We start from the raw sequence: 7,194 nt of genomic DNA, 5'->3' as shown, positions 1-7,194 counted from the left end.
TTTAAAAGATTTCAAAAGCATTTATATTGTTAATGTGTCTGAATATTTTGCCTCAAGAAAAAAAGGGGGAGGGGGGTAGACAAACTTAATACATTTTATTTAAGAAATGTTATCTTACAGACGAAAGTAAATATTTTCATAAATAACATTTTTAAGAAATTTATAAGACATTTTATTTCTCCACTGTTCTGCATCTCTATACCAGTCAAAACAGCTAAGATGGAAATCAGTTGGAAGATATTTCCCCTCATGAATAACATGAAGAATTTAGCAACACAATACTGTTCTGTGTGGCTCTTTGTATAAATTGTAATACACATTTTAGTCTGATGTTACAGTTTATGATGTGCTTTGATTTTTAAAAGAAACAACCAAAACACTAACCACCTTGCAGTAATATTCAAAATGATTTTTCAATGTGCAACACAGATATACCCAGCTAACATAATTTTGTTACAAGAACGTTCTCCAAATATTCAGTGTTGACTCTAGGAATAAAAAAAAATGTCCAGTTTTCTTGATGTTAGAGGAATGTTTTTTAAAGGTATGATGTTCCTCAAACGTTCTGTGAACTTAATTTTGATTTAAATTTTAGCATTCTAAAAACGTTGATTGACATCTTCTCTGACATTTCCTTAATGTTAGTAGAATGTTATTTAAAGGTTAGTATGATGTTCCTGAAACATTCTTTCAATCATTCAAATGCCTGCCTTGAACAAGCACTGAAAGAAAGATAAATAAGAACACAAAGTACATCTTTCTTCAGTCAAATCCTTAGATGAACTGAAGATAAAATACATTAAATCTCTCAAGATCTGATTAAACAAATCCTTAAACAGCATCACCAGCTTAAGTGGTTGCTATCCAGATTGACTTTATTTCTGTTAAAAGTCTAGATAAGTTCTTATTGAGAATTAACAGAGGCTTAAAGGGATAGGTCACCCAAAAATCATAATTTGGTCATTAATGACTCACCTCATGTCGTTCCAAACCAGTTAGACCTCCATTTATCTTCAGAACACAGTTTAAGATATTTTAGATTTAGTCAGAGAACTCTCAGTCCCTCCATTGAAACTGTGTGTACGGTATACTGTCCATGTCCAGAAAGGTAAGAAAAACATCATCAAAGTAGTCCATGTGACATCAGAGGGTCAGTTAGAATTTTTTGAAGCATCAAAAATACATTTTGGTCCAAAAATAGCAAAAACTATGACTTTATTCAGCATTGTCTTCTCTTCCGTGTCTGTTGGGAGAAAGTTCAAATCAAAGCAGTTTGTCATATTCAGTTCGCGAACGAATCATTCGATGTAACCTGATCTTTTTGAATTTGGCTGACACTCCCTCTGAGTTCAAACAAACCAATATCCCAGAGTAATTCATGTACTCAAACAGTACACTGACTGAACTGATGTGAAGAGAGAGATGAACACCGAGCCGAGCCAGATAATGACTAATGACTAATGACTGGTTTGGAACGACATGAGGGTGAGTTATTAATAACATAATTATGATTTTTGGGTGAACTATCCGTTTAAATGTTGACCCTGTTGTTTAAAGTCACCATCATGGAGACCAGCGTTTGCTTTATTTTGGCTCTTGACCCTCAAACTTATACTGCATTGCTTTTTATTTTTTTGCAGCAATTGGCAGGGTTTTCAGAGAACATTTCTGTTGATAAAGCAGATCAACATGCCTGTTTTAAGATTATTGCTATACAGTCTATTATGTTATTATGCTTATTTTTTTTATTGAAATGTTACCTGAGAAGGAAATGATAAACACAAATGTGAAATTTTTTACACACTTTATGGTTTCTGTAAGATTGCCCAAAGCTATTTCGAATTTAATACATCACATTTAGACATCAGCACTCATCATACAAACCTCACTAATGGTGACAAAAAAAATTAATTTCAGCAATGCATGCTGGGAGCCATGAATGTGTTTGTGTGCTGGCATGAAGTATGTCACCATTGTTGTGTTTTATTTGCCGAATGTTGATGTCTGTGAGTGTATTAATGACACAAGACATGTTTACAACAAAAAATTAACAATGACAGAATTTATTCACTCCCAGACATTAACTTTCAGCATCTGAAGCGCTTCAATTCAATTCAATTCAAGTTTATTTGTATAGCGCTTTTTACAATACAAATTGTTACAAAGCAACTTTACAGAAAATTATGTTTCTACAATATTTAGTAGTAGCTAGTAGTTTGTGCACGTTTGACAGGATTTTAGAAAAAATAAAAAAAATAATAATAATACAAGACGTAGTCAGCTAGACGATGAACTATCAATATTATTAATTAATAGTAATTATATGATGCAGTCACACATGTAGCAATAATTGTTAGTTCTGTTTGTTGATTCAAGGTTAGGATCATCTGGGGTCCTCTGAGGGTCAGCATCATCTCTTCTCAGGTGTTCTGGATCCAGACTGGAGCTTGTGTAAATCCTAGTTACCTAAACATACCTAATCCTAAACATAGAAACAAAATAGAGACATCATTTCAGGAAGGCTATTCCAGAGTTTGGGAGCCAAATGTGAAAAAGCTCTACCTCCTTTAGTGGACTTTGCTATCCTAGGAACTACCAAAAGTCCAGCGTTTTGTGACCTTAGGGTGCGTGATGGTTTGTAGCGTGGTAGAAGGCTAGTTAGGTACGCAGGAGCTAAACCATTTAGGGCCTTATAGGTAAGTAATGATAATTTGTAACTGATACGGAACTTAATAGGTAGCCAGTGCAGAGACTGTAAAATTGGGGTAATATGATCATATTTTCTTGACCTCGTAAGGACTCTAGCTGCTGCATTTTGGACTACCTGTAGCTTGTTTATTGATGAAGCAGGACAACCACCTAGAAGTGCATTACAATAGTCCAGTCTAGAGGTCATAAATGCATGAACTAGCTTTTCTGCATCAGAAACAGATAACATGTTTCGTAGCTTGGCAATGTTTCTAAGATGGAAGAATGCAGTTTTTGTAACATTGGAAATATGATTTTCAAAAGACAATTTGCTGTCCAATATAACACCCAGATTTCTGACTGTAGAGGAAGTAACAGTACATCCGTCTAGCTGCAGATTGTAATCTACAAGATTCTGTGTGGTGTTTTTTGGTCCAATAATTAATATCTCTGTCTTATCCGAATTTAATTGGAGAAAATTATTTGTCATCCAATCTTTTACATTTTTAACACACTCTGTTAGCTTAGATAATTGGGAAGTTTCATCTGGTCTCGTTGAGATATATAGCTGAGTATCATCAGCATAACAGTGGAAGCTAATTCCGTATTTTCTAATAATATTACCAAGGGGCAACATGTATATTGAAAATAGAAGGGGACCTAGGACGGATCCTTGTGGCATTCCATATTTTACTGATGATAAATGAGATGACACCCCATTTAAATAAACAAAATGGTAGCGATCGGACAGGTAGGATCTAAACCATCTTAGAGCCTGCCCTTGAATACCTGTATAGTTTTTTAATCGATCTATGAGTATGTCATGATCTATGGTGTCGAACGCTGCACTAAGATCAAGTAAGACTAGAAATGAGATGCAGCCTTGATCTGACGCAAGGAGCAGGTCATTTGTAATTTTAACAAGTGCAGTTTCTGTGCTATGGTGGGGCCTAAAACCTGACTGAAATTCTGCATACAGATCATTTTTATGCAGGAAGGTGCTCAATTGAGCAGACACAACTTTTTCTAAAATTTTAGACATAAATGGAAGATTTGAAATAGGCCTATAATTTGCCAGTACACTAGGATCTAGTTTTGGTTTCTTAATAAGAGGCTTGATAACCGCCAGCTTGAATGGTTTTGGGACGTGACCTAAAGATAACGACGAGTTAATGATATTGAGAAGCGGTTCTTCGGCTACAGGTAACAGCTCTTTTAGTAATTTAGTGGGTACAGGATCTAATAAACATGTTGTTGGTTTAGATACAGTGATAAGTTTATTTAGCTCTTCCTGTCCTATATTGGTAAAGCACTGCAGTTTATCTTTGGGTGCGATGGATGAAACTGAAGTGTTAGACGCTGTAGAATCTACATTCGCTATTGTATTTCTAATGTTATCTATTTTATCAGTGAAGACATTCATAAAGACATTACTATTTAACGTTGGTGGAATATTTGAATCAGGTGGCGTCTGGTAATTTGTTAATTTAGCCACTGTGCTAAATAAAAACCTTGGATTGTTTTGGTTATTTTCAATGAGTTTGTGGATATGCTCTGCCCTAGCAGTTTTTAGAGCCTGTCTATAGCTGGACATACTGTTTTTCCATGCAATTCTAAAAACTTCCAAGTTAGTTTTTCTCCATTTGCGTTCAAGACTACGAGTTACTTTCTTGAGAGAGTGAGTATTACTGTTATACCATGGCACAGTACGTTTTTCTCTAACCTTTTTCAATTTGATGGGGGCAACAGCTTCTAATGTATTAGAGAAAATAGTGCCCATGTTGTCAGTAATTTCGTCTAATTCATGTTTATTTTTGGGTACAAATAGCTGTTGAGATAGATCAGGCAGGTTATTTGCGAATCTTTCTTTGGTGGCTGGAACAATAGTTCTGCCCAGACGGTAACGCTGAGACATATAGTTAATATCAGTTATACGCAGCATGCACGATACAAGGAAATGGTCTGTAATATCATCACTTTGGGGTACAACATCTATAGCAGTAAGATCGATTCCATGCGATATAATTAGATCTAGTGTATGATTAAAACGATGAGTGGGCCCGGTGACATTTTGCTTGACTCCAAAGGAGTTTATTAGGTCAGTAAACGCAAGTCCTAATGTATCATTTGCATTATCAACGTGAATATTAAAATCTCCCATGATTAGCGCCTTATCAACTGTAACTAGAAGGTCTGAGAGGAAATCTGCAAATTCTTTTAGGAATTCTGTATACGGCCCTGGTGGTCTATACACAGTAGCCAGAGCAAGAGATACATTAGATTTCTTTTGCATGTCTGACAGTGTAACATTTAGCAGAAGTATTTCAAAAGAGTTAAACCTGTATCCTGTTTTCTGGGTAACATTGAGAATATCACTATATATTGTTGCGACACCTCCGCCACGACCAGTCTGACGGGGCTCATGCTTATAACAGTAGTTCGGTGGAGTAGACTCATTTAGACCAAAATAATAATTTGGTTTTAGCCAGGTTTCAGTCAAGCAGAGTACATCAAAACTATTTTCTGTGATCATTTAATTTACAATAACTGCTTTGGGTGTGAGTGATCTAATATTTATGAGCCCAAACTTTAAAAACTGTTTTTGTTCATTTACTTTACATTTTTCTGGTTTAATTACGATAAGTTTTTTTCTAGATCCTACATTATATTTTGACCTCACTATTCGAGGAACAGACACAGTCTTAATAGTTTTTACAGCGCAAGTACTTTTATCATTTAAGCGGGTGGAACAAAACTCATCATAATAGTTATTAGAGAATTGTCTTACTAGTCACATGGAGCGAAGTGTCCTGGAGATGTTGTCAGAGAGCAGCTCCGCTCCGATTCTGCTGGGGTGTAATCCATCAGCGCGAAACAGCCTAGGAAGCTCCCAGAAAAGATTCCAGTTATTAACAAATAGCAGTTTCTGTTCTTTACACCATGATAACAACCATTCATTTAAAGCAAAAAGTCTACTGAACCTTTCGTGTCCTCGTCGATACGTGGGCAGTGGTCCTGACACGACGATCGTCGCCGCGGGTGTCGTGCTGCGAACAGTCTCGATCAGGCTGCTGAAGTCCCTCTTCAGCGTCTCCGTCTGCCGCAGCGTGGTGTCGTTAACCCCCGGCGTGAAGCACGACCGCTCTGGGGCTCTCGTCGGCCTTCAGGATCGCGGGTATCTGCGCAGAAACATCGAGAACACGAGCACCAGGCAAACAATGAGTGTGCACTTTACGTTCGGCTAACGTAGCACTTACGTGTCGGACGATGGAGTCTCCGATGATCACAGCGTCGCGTCCTGTCTCGCGGAGGGGAGCGAAGCGGTTCCGGATGGAGATGTCGAAGGCAGGAGGGGGAGAAGTCGTCGCCCGGGACCCGGCTTGCGTCCTCCGTTGTGGATGCACCCAGGGTCCGTGGTGTCCCGGCGTCGCAGTGAAGGACATCTGGGAAGATCGCGTCCTGGGTGCACCGGGCCTGTGCAGAGAAACACACGGAGTAGACGTGGTGGGACTGTTAGCAGCACGCGGTATACTTACCCCGGACTTGTGAGCGTCAGCCCGGGATGATTCCAGCGCGGCTCTCCGCTCTCTCAGCTGGGCCTGCCTCACTTCCAGGTCGCGAATCTGCTTTCCCACGGCCTCGAGCTCGAGCTGCACAGAGTGGAGACATTCATCCGCCATTAAAGCACGTAACAGTGAGTACAGCAGTGGTAATGTGTGTGAATAGAGTTTTAGCAATGTAAGCGCAGTTAGCTGCAACCACGCTTGCTGATGCTAACGGGCTAAAAGCTAATAGCGGACCCGGGAGATCAAAATAAAACTAGTGATAGCGAGGCGCTCTGATTGTTTTTGTTGCAGAATACAATAGAGGATATATTCACACGTTATATAAACGGAAACGATGATGTATAAAATGGATTTTTGAGTTAAAAATAGTCAATGAAAAGAATATAGTGACGGAGCTCAAACGCAGTACAGCCCCAAGCGGACAATGGTGTTACAAATTATTTCTTTTCACATTGGTTGAGTTATTTAAACCACTTAAATGCAGTAATCTTTCTGTCATTAAAACAGACATGTTGAACTGTTTTATCAATGCAGAAATGTTTTCTGAAAATATTTACAACTGCTGCAAATGAAACTACTCGAAAGTTTAAGGTCAAGAGCCCAACTAAAACACTGATCTCCATGATGGTGACATCAAACTAAACAGTTCCAATAAGACATAAGATTTTATTTTTCAATAAAATCTAAACCGCTGTTAATTCGCAATAAGAAAACTCCTGTTGATGTGTGACAGAAATAAAGTCAATCTGCTTAGTAATACTGTAAGTGAAGCTGGTAATGCTGTTTGTGTAGTTTTTTTAATCAGATCTTGAGAGATTTAAAGTCTTTTGTCTTCAGTTCATCTAAGGCTGTGGCTGAAAAAAAAGTTGTAGTTTTTGTTCTTATTTCTCTCAGTTCTTGTTCACAGTAGGTGTTTGAATGATTGAATGTTTCAGGAACA

The sequence above is a fragment of the Carassius carassius genome, chromosome 18, assembly GCF_963082965.1.
Source record: "Carassius carassius chromosome 18, fCarCar2.1, whole genome shotgun sequence".
NCBI classification, from domain to species: domain Eukaryota; kingdom Metazoa; phylum Chordata; class Actinopteri; order Cypriniformes; family Cyprinidae; genus Carassius; species Carassius carassius.
The sequence above is the reverse complement of the archived record's forward strand: the minus strand, read 5'-3'. Positions refer to the sequence as shown.